This window comes from Saccopteryx bilineata, chromosome 1 (genome assembly GCF_036850765.1).
Source record: "Saccopteryx bilineata isolate mSacBil1 chromosome 1, mSacBil1_pri_phased_curated, whole genome shotgun sequence".
Lineage (NCBI taxonomy): Eukaryota > Metazoa > Chordata > Mammalia > Chiroptera > Emballonuridae > Saccopteryx > Saccopteryx bilineata.
Genome location: NC_089490.1, coordinates 51,775,900 through 51,790,724, shown reverse-complemented (window position 1 = coordinate 51,790,724; position 14,825 = coordinate 51,775,900). Strand labels below are relative to the sequence as shown.

Here is a 14,825-nt window from a genome sequence, read left to right as displayed (position 1 = left end):
TAAAGAACAAGACTGTGTGAAGGAGGTGCCAAATACGAATGATTTGAGGGGGCTATTTCATTCCTTTAGGATGGGTTGCATGTGAATGTGCTTAGAAGGTTCTCGAATTCATTGCTGTCTCAAGCTTCTCCCATAGTACTGATAGGCTACTAGATACTTGAAGGCTAGAGATGTGAAGGAAAGAAACAGAAGTGAATTAAATGGCTGAGTTTTTTTTCTTTAATTGACAAGAAAGAATTCATATCAAGTTCATCTAAATAAAGACCAAGGGGTGAGTGGCAGCGCCCGGGTGCCTGAGCACAGAGCTGGTGTGGACCCCGGATTGGAACTAGGGATGAGGTGCGAGTCCTGTGTGCAGAGCTGCGGGCAGTGCGGTGGGCACAGGGGATGGCGAGACCCCAGGCGTGGGGTGGGGTTACAGGACCTGGGGCCACCACGAAGGACATAATGAGGAATGAAGATGAGTGAAAAGAATTTGAGCAAAAAGAGGTTGATTACAGTGGCCTCAGAGTTCAGGCAGTGCAAATAAGTGACAAGGAAGAAGATAGTGAAAAAAGAGAAAGGAAGGCAGAGGGAGGTGGTCGTGAGGTAGAAAAATCTTCAGGTCCCTGGAATAAAACAGCTCAGGTACAAGGATCTCTGCTCCAGTAATTGTTACAAAAACCCCAGAACGTGCAATGACTAGTGGGGTAATAGGTCTTCTGCAGCCAAGTTAACCTAAATAAGGAAAACACTACAAGGACCACCTGATGATTGATATATATACACACACACACACACACACACACACACACACACACACACACACACACACACACAGAGTTCTCATCCCTGCAGTCCATCCACATTTTGTTCCGTCCAGGCCATGAATTTTTAAAATTAAATAAAATGGAAAGAAATGTAAATGATATCATATGGAAAGAATTGTATTGGGGGAGCACTTTGGAAGTAAATTCCACCCTTTATGCCTCTTTGATACCACAGCTAGCTTGAATTTAAACCTCTACTTGGACTTGCTCCTCTGCCCTGTCCTACAAAATAACGGGCAGTGATTCACCATACTCATCCTTCTTTATCTCATCTACTCCCATGAAGTAGAAGTGAGAAGTGTGTGTGTGTGTGTGTGTGTGTGTGTGTGTGTATAATGAGTAGAACTTCACTTGAGTGGAAATATTGTTTCCCTTACTTATGCATAAAGAGAGATACATTTCTTTTATTTGTTAACAGTAAAAACGATTCTAGAAGGAATCACTACGTTGTTAGACAGCTTTTTAATTTTCCAATTGTTTTCAAGTTGGTCCCAAAATAGGTTTACAGTTAATAGTCCTGAATACTACAGTAGATTTGCTGCCACAGAAAATGGGACCATAAAGCTTCGCTTACAGTATTCTGTATTTTTCTGTTCAATTGAAGCCTTAAAACTGGTTTAATAAGGATTTTATATACTAGTTTATCTCTCCTGTTTCTCTCTCAAGATTCCTCTAAGTGGTGCCTTTTCTTTTTTTTAAACTCAAGGAAAACTCTTATAAAAATAAACTCAAGAAATATTTACTGATTACATTTATTTTCCCTTAGGCATAAGGAATGGAGAAGAGCTTTGAAGTATAAGACACAAAACTAGAGGTAGGGATGAGGTTTCAAAAAACCAGGCCCTGAAACTTCAGCTGGACAAGTATGCTGTGTTTGAATATTAGAAAAGCAGCTACCCAAAACGTAACTAAGGAGTGGCCTTTGCTAACCCTTCTCAGGTTACTAGACACCAGCTAACCACCATTAATGGTCTTTCATCTGATCTCCGCTAGAGCTACAGGAACAGATGCACCCCCCTCTATGTAAGTGACCACAGCCCTGTGCACTATGGCAGTTCCACGTGTCACAACTGCTCTTTATATAGATTGAATTTAGGGTACTTTTCATTGCTAGAAATGTGTGAACTAGATTCAGCAATGTTCTTTCATAATAAAAAAAGGAAAAAGAAAGAAAGAAAAGGAACCGCACAAAAACTGCCACCAGTGGTCATTTCAAAATCTTTCTATGTTCAGATTCTGAGCCTTTGTTTGGTTGACTACCTCAGATTTGCTGCACTCATTGTGGACTTCTTGTGGATCACAACTTCTGGATAAGAAGGTTATAGCTATTAAGCGTTGATGTGAAACATAAAACCAGCTCTACTGGCTTACTGTCAGAAATCCTGCAGAAAGTGAGCCATCTGGGTTCTGAATTGCTGTAAAAAATGAAGATTTAAGTGACTGTAATTAACCTGTCCTGTACCCCACTCTTCAGGAAGGCTCTCTGTAGGGGGCTGTGGCTGAATTAGACTTCCTGGAACATGTTTCTCTCAGAAGAAATGATGTGTGCAGACAGTCTGTAGAGCTGTGATTTATAATTTTGAGTTGTATTCTGAGGTAACCACAAATTCAGTGAAACTTGGGTTCACCAAGTGGGTAGGGGTGTGTGTGGGAGGGAATAAATTTTTACTTAGGTAGTGCTTTTTTTTTTATGTTTCACAATAAGGCCTTTTGTTTGCTTTGACTTAGAAGTTTTTTTTGACAGAGCATAATGCTTGGTTAAGTGACCTGAAATATGCATTAGAATTGTGAAATGTCTGGGAAGTTGCCAATCCCTAGAGTGGAACCGAATAGCCTTTGGTATAAAGGGAAGTGGAAACGGGGGGCTCTGCTTCAGGGGCTGCGAAAGCCTCAACTCAGATCTAAATTGTAAAGTTAACTGCAGTAGAAAGAGTTTGGGCTTTGCTCAGGCCAAGGGATTCACTGACCATTCCTATAAATTCAAAGCAATGTGAGCAGAACCTCAATCTAATACCCACTGAGGTTTCATGGCTTTTGCATGGTCTTTGACAATATACTTGGTAGTTCCCCAACTTTGTATCTTTGGTTCAATAGAAACATTTCAAAATGGTATGTGACCACTTGATGCAGAGGCTGGGTTTCTCTATAATCTCTTTGCTAAATGGTGGGAGTTGCAGATTGCTACTGGTAAGAGGGAAGCATCAGGGTAAAACCTCCCTGATGTATGAGCATATTTCTGTGGGAGTTTAGTCTTGATATACGTGTCAGGGTAGGAATTGGACTCAGAGGGGAGGTTACAGGATCTTCTGACAGGACCTTTCAGCCATTTCTGGGCAATAATGTTGGTGTTATTTGAGGCGGCAGGCAGGATGCCTGCCTTCTGATGTGTTTAGGTGAGTTACTGAGCAAACCAAGAAGAGGGTGGTTCTTTAAGTGAGAAATAAGGGGTTCTTGGTTAAACTGAAGGCTTTATTTGGGAACCTAAAATCTTAACAAATTTCTTGGACCTTGAGCCCACGTACGTGCCCTGAAAAGTACGCATTTTTTTCCCAGCAAAATTTTGTTGAGAGTTCAGTTATTGAAGAGTTAACTTAGATGTACATTTGCAATTTATTTAATGGAATATTATATTAGAAATCTGAAGACCTGAAGGAGATTTGAAACCAACTCTTGTTATACTTTTTAGAAGATTGTGAAATGATCACAATGCACATGAATCAAGTTTTAATATAATTTATGATGGGTGGATAAGCTGTCTATTGTACCATATCTTTCTTTGAATTCTCAGGCATGGTTTGGCAGTTCAAGAACTCTGTAACTCAGGCTGAGACCTACTCTTAATTTAGAGCTCTCTTTCCTCCTTTTGCCAACTTGTATTATGAATTTACCTTTGCCACCCAGTTTAGTGTATCCCAAGGTTCTCTTTACCAGGCCACAGTCACAGAGCTCCAGGGAAAAGCAACCTGGTCTCAACTCTCCAGGCAGAGGAGAACAGAAGCTCCATATCCACGCATGCTGCAAATGGCTTTTTCCAGTCTGCCTGAATCATTACCAGCTAGAAGCAGCGGTCATTGGGACTTGGACATGAGCTGCAAAGTATAGAATGGTGACAACAATTCCAGTGCCATGCAGACTTTTCCTGTGGGGAACTTTCCTGGACTCCTGCTCCCTGTGACAGCTCCTAACAGACTGAACTGTGGTTGGGTTGCATTTTTCAGGGATTTGGCATGGTGATGGGGCCAACTTGGACTTGGGGAACATGTTAAGGACACTACTCATTCATGGATTCTTGCTGTATTGGCCAAGAGTTTGCTTAAAGGCTGTTAATTACTGTAAAAAAAATAGAGGACTGGATGAAGAAGATGGGGCACATATACACCATGGTATATTATTCAGCTAGGAGAAATGGTGACATCGGATCACTTATAGCGGAATGGTGGAGTCTTGGTAGCATTGTGCGGGGTGAAATAAGCAAATCAGAAAAAAACAGGAACTGCGGGATTCCATACATTGGTGGGACATAAAAGCGAGACTAAGAGGCATGAACAGGAGTGTGGTGGCTATGGGGGGTGGGGGGAGGGAAGGAGGGAGAGGGGGAGGGGGAGGGGTACAGAGAGAACTGGATGGAGGGTGGCGGAGGACGATCTCTCTTTGGGTGATGGGTATGCAACAGAACTAAATGACAAGATAACCTGGAAATGTTTTCTTTGAATGTATGTACCCTGATTTATTGATGTCACCCCATTAAAATAAAAATTTATTTATTAAAAAAAAAGAAAAAAAAAAGAAAAAAAAAAAGAACTCTGTAACATTAACAAATTCAATAAAAAGTAAATATATGGGAAAGTAAAAAAGACCAAGAAATAACTGATGACACTAATGTGTCAAGTTAAATCAATATTTATATTTTCTAAAAAGGAGCTTGTTATATTTAAAATAATTTTTATAGATGATATGTTATAAAAGTGGATAGTGGCCAAGGAAAAGGCCGCTGATGAGAAAGACAAGAAAGATTAAATATCCTATAAGTCGAGCTGAAGGGAAGTTTCAAGGAAATTTTGCTTGTGATTATTTACTTTTTAATAGAGCATAAAGGTGATGGAAGATTTCAGAACCTGAGCTCTAACACCTGATCATATGATACTCGTTTCACTTTAGAAAGGTATTCAAATGTCGCTGCAGTCTCTGTGGTTTGTCTGCTCTAAAATGGGTAGCTGCCATTAGGTGGCACTGCTTGCATAGTTGTGCTGACCTTGCCGGTGCTGTTTCAAGGAAGGCTTTTTATTAAGAGTTAAGGATTTAAAGAAAAGGGTTAAGAAGTCAAAACAACAACAACAACAACAACACTGGTTTTGTTTAAAACCCACACAAACATAAGCATGTACAAGCACTTTTTTATTCAGACATCGGTGCTTTGAATCTGTGAGGTTGGTATATGGATGCATTCAGAGTCTATAGGAAAGGTTAAAAGACAAGATCTAATATACAAAGCAAGCAAGAAAGTAAAATAGACTGTCTCTTTAAATGCCATCACCTCCCTTCTATTTTTTCCTCTTATTGACTATTGTCATTTATTATAGTGTAATATTGCTGGTCTGTTCTTAACAGTTACTCAGAGTCTGGTATCCTTGGAGGGCTCTTTGCTCTATTAGACCCGGGAAGCAAGTTTATGTTAGTCTGACTGCTTTAATTACTTGTATGTCATAAGTAAGCAAGACATATTTATGGTTTTGGCTGCTTTAATTACGGTATTTCATAAATAAGAAATAAACAAGGTGTTTCAGGGTCAAAGACTTAAGATTTTTTAATTGTTGAATTAATATGTATTTTCCCAGGTCCCTCTTAAATTATGGAAGTAAAAAGTCCCTTTCTTATTTTCCAAAAGTAAAAGCTGAAGTTTCAAAGGAGGGAAGATGGGCGAGGTTTATCAATTTTTCAAATTTGTAGTTGCATAAATTAAAGGAAAGATAATTTATTATAAATTATTTTTACTCCTGATAATCATCATTTTTCCCCATATGCTCATGAACTATCATTTATTATTTCATAATGATAGTAATAATAATAAACCCAATTTATGGTGCATATTATGTGCCAGGCTATTGGGCTTTGCATATATTAATTTATTATACTCTTCATGATAACCCTATAAGGTACTTATTATTATTCTCATTTTGCATCCAAAGAAAATAAAGCACAGAGGTGTTAAGAAATATGCCAAAGCTGCCTGACCTGTGGTGGTGCAGTGGATCGGGCATCGACCTGGAATGCTGAGGTTGCCAGTTCGAATCCCTGGGCTTGCCCGGTCAAGGCATATATGGGACCTGATGCTTCCTGCTCCTCCCCCCTTCTCTCTCTCTGTGTCTCTCTTGTCTAAAATGAATAAATAAAAACAAAATAATAAAAAAAGAAAAAAGAAATATGCCAAAGCCATACAGCTAGTGAGTGGTGAATGCAGAATTTAACTCTGGTTGTCTGGTACCACTACACTATGCTGCTTTCTCAACTTTTATCTATAATTTTATAATTTATAATTAATTTTATAATGCAATAAAGCGATGGTGTCATATGCTAATGCTACATTTGGGTTTAAGCCTTTGTATTCTGGTTATAAGACATTATTTTGAAAATTAGACTAAAAATATTCTGTTAAAAATTTGTGAAGATACGGAGAATTTATTACATGCTATCTGCATTCTGAGAGAAACTTAAGGTCTCCTTATTGGTTGTTATACTGGAAATGGAGTTGGTAACTACTGCTCTCATGGCATTGAATTTGACTAGATTGAAAATGCTAGGCAGGAAAAACTCTACAGAGCAAGAGTTTACATAATTTAATGTGATTGATACCAGTCAGCAATAGGAGAGTCTGAAGACAGCATTTACAGACATATTAGAGCCTAGCAATACATAGAAAAATTTTTTTCCATATATATATATATATGAGAGAGAGAGAGAGAGAGAAAGAGAGAAAGAGAGAGAAGGCAGAGGGTTGGAGAAGCAGATGATAGCTTCTTCTGTGTGACCTGACTGGGAATCAAACCTGGGACATCCACACTCCTGGCTGATGTTCTACCACTGAACCAACCGGCCAGGGCAAAGATTATTATTCTTTAAATAATTATTATTATTCTATGTCACTTTGGTTATCTCTTTTTATGGTCTTCTTGTGATTAACTAGTTTCTTCATGTGTTTGTGGAAACCGCATTTATGCCTATTAGTGATACATCCTTAGAAAGAGAACATGATGAGATAGTACTGAATAAATGGCCTTTTCATTGCATTTACGTATCATATGCACTCAAGCATAATAATCAGAGCTATCCAAGTCATGGCAGTGCATAACTTATTATATTACCATACTCATAGGAAGTGCTGTGACTAAAGAATAAGGGTAATTCTCAATACCAGCAATACAGCATCAGCATGGTTAGCAAATGAGTTTTGTAACAATTAAAAATTAAATTGTTAAACATATTTCCCTAGGTACCAAAAGCACAAATAAAAAGGCCCATTTTTATTTATCAAATTGGCAATAAAAATGGATTTTATTCAGTGATAGATAGGAAAATAGGCACTCATATTCTCTTGAAATGAAATCAACTGATACTAATTTTTCTAAAAGACAGTTTAGCTATATATGTACCAAAAATCTTAAAATGCTTGTTCTTTAACATAGCAATCCCACTTATAAGACTTTATATTTAGGTAGTATTTCATACATATGTACAGTCATGTACCATGTAATGATATTTTTGGTCAAGATGAACCACACATATAATGATGTTGGTCTCATAAGATTATAATGGAGCTAGGAAATTTCTGTTACCTAGTGATGTTGTACCTGTCATGACAGTGTAATGTAACATGTTACTCATGTGTTTGTCATGATAGTAGTGTAAACAAACTTGTGCTGGCAGTCATACAAAATTATAGCATTTACAATTATGTACAGTACATAATACTTGATAATGATAATAAATGACTATGTAATGGGTTATGTATTTACTAATTAGTTAGTTTAGAGTGTACATGTACTTTGTTCTACTTATAAAAAAGGTTTTCTGTAAAACAGTATGCTGTGATACATTGGCAACAGCCTCAAATATCTTGTGTTTACTGTATCTTTTGACTGCATAATTTTCTCTTGTGCTTTATTTAGTCTTTTGTTGTTATGTGCAGTAACAGTTTTGTACAACCTTGTAGCCTACAAGCAATAGGCTATACCATATAGCTTAGGTACATATTAGGTTATACTGTGTAGGTTTATATATGTATACCCTATGATGTTCACACAATGACAAAATTGCATAATGACACATTTCTCAGAACGTGACCCTGTCATTAAGTGGCATATATAAGGATAATTATCTAAATATTGTTTTTTAAATTTATTTAACTTCTTATTCTTTTTTTTTCTTTTCTTTTCAAATTACAGTTGACATTTACTATTACAGAGGGTCATCAGGTTACAACACAGTTCTGTTTCTACGATAGTGACGTAACCTGAATTTTGATGTAAGTCGATACACACTCTAGCCTAAGTCACTTACCTATCCTAACACAGTTGTAAAATCATAATCTAGAACATAAAAGCACAACTAAGCCACAGAAAAAATAAAAGGACATAAATATACTTTACTATACACTGTACTGTAGTATTAACAAAAAAAATGACTAAAAAAATTTCTTACCTTTATTCCTGTGGTTGGCTTGCACACGGGAGGTACATTGTAAGGTGAGAGAGAGTGACCTATTGGGAGGAGGAACCTGGAGAGGCAGGAGAACCTGCAGAAGGTGCTGGAGATACTGGGTCAGGTGAGTCAGGATTGTCTAAGAAACATGCAGGAGATGCTGGAGATGATTCTACCTGTACTACAGGTGTTTCATCTCAAGAAGCAACTTATGTTGAGGGTACAGGATCTGTTGTAGGCCTCTCTACCTTCTTAAAGAATTGTTCTAGGCTAGTCTGGAAGGTTGATGACTTCTCTTTTAAATCAGCTTGTAGCATTATAAGGCATCCATAATAGCTCTGTAGATCTTACTGAATCTGTCATCGCTGTACAAAGCTAATGACAAACCAGGTTAGTCAACCTTTTTATAGCTACTGCCACTTTTGTATCTCTGTTAGTAGTAAAATTTTCTAACCACCTACCAGTTCCACAGTAATGGTGATTTATAAAGTAGGGAAGTAACTTTACTTTATAAAATTTATAAAGCAGAGTTACAACAAGTTAAAGCATATAATAATAATTACTTACCAAGTACTTTATGTCAGATTTTTGCTAAGTTTGGCAGAATAAATCTTTATAAATAACTTATTATAGTTAAATCTATCTTTTTATTTATACTTTGGTTGCTTTGCTATCGCCCACCATGAAAGCTGGAACACTCACTAGTGGGCGGTAGGGACCAGGTTGACTACCACTGACATAAGCCAAAATACTTCTCATTTTTTTAAGCTTTAATGGGAGTGAGCATCGTAAACTCAAAATGTCATATGTTGAGACTGTTGTAACCTGAGGACCACCTGTATTTTATATTAGTTTCAGGTGTATGTATAGTGGCTAGGCAATTTTGTAATTTACAAAGTGATCCTGCCAATAATTCTAGTACCCACTTGGCGCCATATGTAGTTATTGCAATAATATTGACTATATTCTCTATGCTGTACTTTACATCCCCATGACTATTTTGCAACTACCAATTTGTACTTCTAAACCTCTTCACCTTTTTCACCTAGTCTCCAACTCCCCTACTGTCTGGGCCCTCAGTTTATTATCTGTATCTATAAGTCTGTTTCTGTTTCATTTGTTAATTAATTTTGTTCTTTAGATTCCACATATAAGTAAAATCACATGGTTAAGTATTGTTTATAATAACCCCAAGTTGAATTTACTATTAAATCATGGTAAGTATCTCAAATAAAAAATAAAAAGGCAAGAGAAAAAAATATGTTTTTGAAGTGAGGGGCGAAGAGATAGAGATGTAGACTTCCTTATGTGCCCCAACCAGGATCCACCCAGCAATGCTCAAATCAGCTGAGCTTTCCTAAGCTCCTGAGGCTCACACTTGGACCAGTGGAGCTATCCTCAGCACCTGGAGTTAGCTGATGCTCAAATCAGTCAAGCCACTAGCTGCAAGAGAGAAAGAGAGAGAGAAGAGGGAAAAGGAGAGGAGGAGAAGCAGATGGTTGCTTCTCATGTGAACCCAGGACATCTGCACACTGGGCTGAAGCTCTATCCACTGAGCTAAATGGCTAGGGCCAGGAGAAAAATTTAATTACATGTTTACAGAGATGTTTTAAAAATGTTTACAATATCTTTTAAGCAAAAAAGAATAAAAACTGGAGTATAATATAATCATGTTTGTTTAACAATATTGTGGAGCAAAAATTAACAGAAGAGTGTGTATCAAAATGCTAATGGGATTTATCTATCGGTGATATAATTTCTTTATCATGCTTTTTTAAAACTCTTAAAGTTCTTTAGTGAACATATATTGTATTTTCAATGTGTGAAGTACATTAACAGTTATTTTTCTCAGAATAAAAAAGTATAACACTTTATTACTCTAAAAACTAGATAATCAATTGCTGTATCAATCCACTTTGAATGAGCCTCTTAATAAATAAACAGGCCAACTTCCTCTTCCAGATAAGAAAGTAGTATGTATCAGACTTACTTTTTCTTTGAGAACAGCTAGAAATGCCAGATAAATCACAAACTTTATTTGGTAAAATTTTGTTTGAAGGAATTGGAGAGCTACCAGGCAACAGGGCTTAACGGCCAAGATCTCCAAGAGAAACAAAGCATTGAGTTTAGTCCAATATTCTGCAATGCTTATTCTCTGAGAGATTTACTAATGTTAAAGCAGTATTTGAGAGGTTGAGAGGCTGAGCAGAAAAGTATGATGAAAAGACTAAGAATCTAAGTAGAGCTTTCAGTTCTTTCTATTCATTGGGGAGACAAAAAATCAAATTCAATGCCCATAGAAAAGGAGAGCCTTAATAAATTACATGGGCCTTTATTTAGGAAGCCTAAAGGACTGTATTCTAAAAGTAGAGGAAAACTGTAAGGAAACCAGGATAAAGACTGAAATTCAGCTTTGAAATAGACTAACCACAATTGAATTAAGGTAATTGGCCTCTGTTCTTTTTGACAGAAGCTCAGTTAAATACTCCTCAGAAGGAGATAAGATCTTAAAATTTCAGTTTATTCCTGCACCCATTCATTCAAAATACTTGTTACTGAATAAAAGCACAGTGACTATACGAAAGATTGAGAAAAAAACAAAACAAAACAATAACAACAAAAAATAATAGAAAAAACAAGCAAATTCATAGGCAATCCAGGTATTAGATGAATCAGACATGGACTTAAAAATAACTGTAATTAATATATTCAAATATAAATAATGAGATAGGGAATTCAAGATTAAAAATAAAAATTAAGATTATACAACTTTAAAATAAAAACTGAAAATGTGAATTTAAAATAAATTAGACACAGCTGAAGAATTTGTGAATTGGAGAATGAGTCGATGGTAAATATTCAGACTGAAGCATGGAAAGGAAAAATACAGAAACAACACAGGAGATATATATATATATGACACAGTTAAAAGATCTAATATATGTGGAGTCATAGAAGGAGAAAGGTGAGAGAATAGAGCAGATCCAGTATTTGATGAGATATTGAATATTTCTCATCCAAACTGGAAAATACCAACTTATAGATTCAAGGAGCATCAGAAATTCCAAGAAGTATGAATACAAAGAAAACCACACTAGCTGCATTATAATAATACTGCTAATAGCCAAAGACCAAAAGAAAAAAAATCTAATAATCAACCAGGACATAAAAGGAATATTACTCTTCAAAGGAACAACAACTCTGACAACTGTCTTCTCATCAGAAATGATAAAAACCAGAAAGCAATAAAAAATATATATAATGTTCTGAAAGAAAATATCTTTCGACCTAGCATTTTTTACCCAGTGTATATTTCAAATATTTGTATATTGAAAGATAAAATAAAGATATTTGAAGTACAATCAAACACCCACACACAGAAAAATGAAAAAGAATTTTCCAAGACTGGCACTGAAAGAAATACTAAGAACTAGAAAGAAAATAATTGAGTATAAAAACATGGTAATTTATATAGGGATGAAAAGCAATGGAAAGGGTAAATATAAAAGTAAATCTATTTGAATATTGACTATAACATTAATGTTTTATAAATTTAAAAATATATGTACAGTCATACAACATTTAATGACAGAGATACATTCTGAGAAATGTCTTATTAGGCAATTTCATTGTTTGAAAATTACAGAGTGAACTAGATGGTATAGCCTACACTATAATTGTATATGCTATAGTTTTAGATGACTAGCAATGCAGTAGGTGTGTTTTTTCAACATAAAAAACATCCAATCCGGGCCTGACCTGTGGTGGCGCAGTGGATAAAGCGTCGACCTGGAATGCTGAGGTCGCCGGTTCAAAACCTGGGCTTGCCTGGTCAAGGCACATATGGGAGTTGATGCTTCCAGCTCCTCCCCCCTGTCTCTCTGTCTTTCTCTCTCCCTCTCTAAAATGAATAAATAAAATAAAATTTAAAACAAAAAAACAAACAAAAAAAAACAACATCCAATCCTGTAGATAATTTTTTTTCTTGTGGCAGAGACAGAGTCAGAAAGAGGGACAGATAGGGACAGACAGACAGGAAGGGAGAGAGAAGAGAAATATCAATTCTTTGTTGCGGCTCCTTAGTTGTTTAATGATTGATTTCTCATATGTGCCTTCACGGGGGGTGGGGGGCTATAGCAGACTGAGTGATCCCTTGCTTGAGCCAGTGACCTTGGGCTCAACTGGTGAGCCTTGTTCAAACCAGATGAGCCCGCGCTCAAGCTGGCGACCTCAGGGTCTTGAACCTGGGTCCTCCACATCTCAGTCTGACACTCCATCCACTGCACCACCTCCTGGTCAGGCTAGATAATTTTTATAAGAGTTTATTTGAGCCTAACATATATTGGGAAGTAAGATGTCAAATATTCTACAGAATAACAATTTGCATACTTTTTTTTTCCTTTTATATATTTGAGATTAAGGAGGGAACATAAGGAAGATTACCTGAAGGTGTGTGAAAGCTAAATGAGGATTGGATTACAAAATAGTTAAGATTATGTGCCCTCAGGGTGGGCACCCTTTAGAAGGAGGGGTCTGAAAAGAGTCTTTTCAAGGGCATGTTAATCTACATGCACAGAAAAATGGACAGAGCTTGCTTAAGGCAAAAATAAGCCTTTTACTGAAAAGGATATATGCTTGGGACATGACTAACCACCATGACCTGTACAGTTAGGAATTTACGATCAGATCATCTGATGAATTTACTTTCCATTGAACCCCCTTTTCCCACAGTTTACAACAAACAGCATCACTACAAACATGTTAGTAATGCATTGTGCTATGATTTTATGATGGCAACAAGGTCACTAGGTGATAGAAAATTTTCAGCTCCATTATAATCTTAATGGGACCACCATATACAATGTGAAACTATGAAAAAGAAAGCTTATATCAGAGAAGGTAGATTTCATAACATGAAGTATTATTAAGAATAAAGATGGATGTTTTCAAATGGTATAATGTTCAAATAGGAATATAAAAAACTTTTAAATATGTATGTGCATAAAAAATTATAAAACAAAAATGATAGAATATGAGAAATATGCAAATTGTGGGCAATTTTAATTATCGGTAACTAGTAGAATGTACCAATAGAAAAATCAGTAAGGGTATGAAATTTTGATTAAATGATTAATACACTTGACATAAATTCCCATCATGAAGGCAGAGTAGGTAAATGCTATACTTGCCTCCTCCCAAGACCACATCAAAATTATAACTAAATTATAGCACAGTCAGTCTGGACAACCATGTGACAATTAGCTGAACAAAATTTTTATAACTCAGTATATAAAGTAGAAACCAGGTCAAGAATGGTAGAAGGGGCAGAGATGCACAATGGGTCAGCCTGACAGCCATGTGTAGTGGTTGAAAATTGGGAGAGATATGTTAGCTGCAGAGGATCCTCTGAGGAGTGAAGTATTCTAGCCCTACACTGGGCACCCTGGCATGGAGCACCTGTGCCAAGAAGAGGAACCACCACATCTCGCTGTGAAAATCAATGAAGATTCTGTAAGTCTGAGAAAGATGGAAGGCTGCTGGAAGCACAGGCATCTCTTAAAGGGACTCACATGCTTGCAAGCACTTACCTGGGCTCTGGCAGAGGGACAGTCTCTCAGGGTGGGGAGTACTGGAGACATGCAGGGAGAAACTGAGTTGCATGGCTTCAGAACGAGTGTTGAAGAGACAGCCACGATAGTCCCTGTATTGAATTCTCCTCCCACACAGCTAGCAGGCAGGTGCCATCTTTCCTGTGTTGAGCCCTTTCCCCACATGGTCAAATCTTAATCTACATTAGTCTGGTGAAGACGTCTTCTACCACTCTGATGATTTCTTGAGAGCTGATCTTGCCCAACTCTTACAATGTTAGAGGCTCTTTCAGTGGCAGTCAGCTGGCCTTGACCCACACTGCAGTCTTTCTTAAAAACCCTTAAAGGTTTGTGAGCCCTAGAAGGTAGCAAGCAGCTGGTTTTGTTGTGCCCTGTGCCTTTTGCTGAGTGAGTGGCCTCTGACTTGGCTACTGGCACCAAATATGAATTGGCATTAAGCTGGTGAACACCACTCTCCCTACCCTGATAACTCCCTGAGACCCCCACCTCACCAAACTGTGTACCACCCAAGGCTTTTCCAGTGGCTGAGCCCTGTGGGCAGCCAGCAGGTAGCGCCAAGCCTTGCGGTACCCTGTGCCTTCTGCGGAGCAACCTCAGGCCTGACACTGGTGGCAGCTGGCCTCGGTTTGCAGTGTGGGCCTCTCCCATGTGCCTCCAGGCTCAGCATAGGCAGCTACCAAATGTGAACACTGTAGTTCCTACCAGTAGCCCC

General features: G+C 37.4%; 1 pseudogene; it reads left to right on the top strand.

Annotated features, from left to right (window-relative positions):
* Positions 1-387: 387 nt before the first annotated feature.
* LOC136319214 (protein CDV3 homolog pseudogene) lies at positions 388-1,721 on the top strand (annotated as a pseudogene).
* The last annotated feature ends 13,104 nt before the right edge of the window (positions 1,722-14,825 follow it).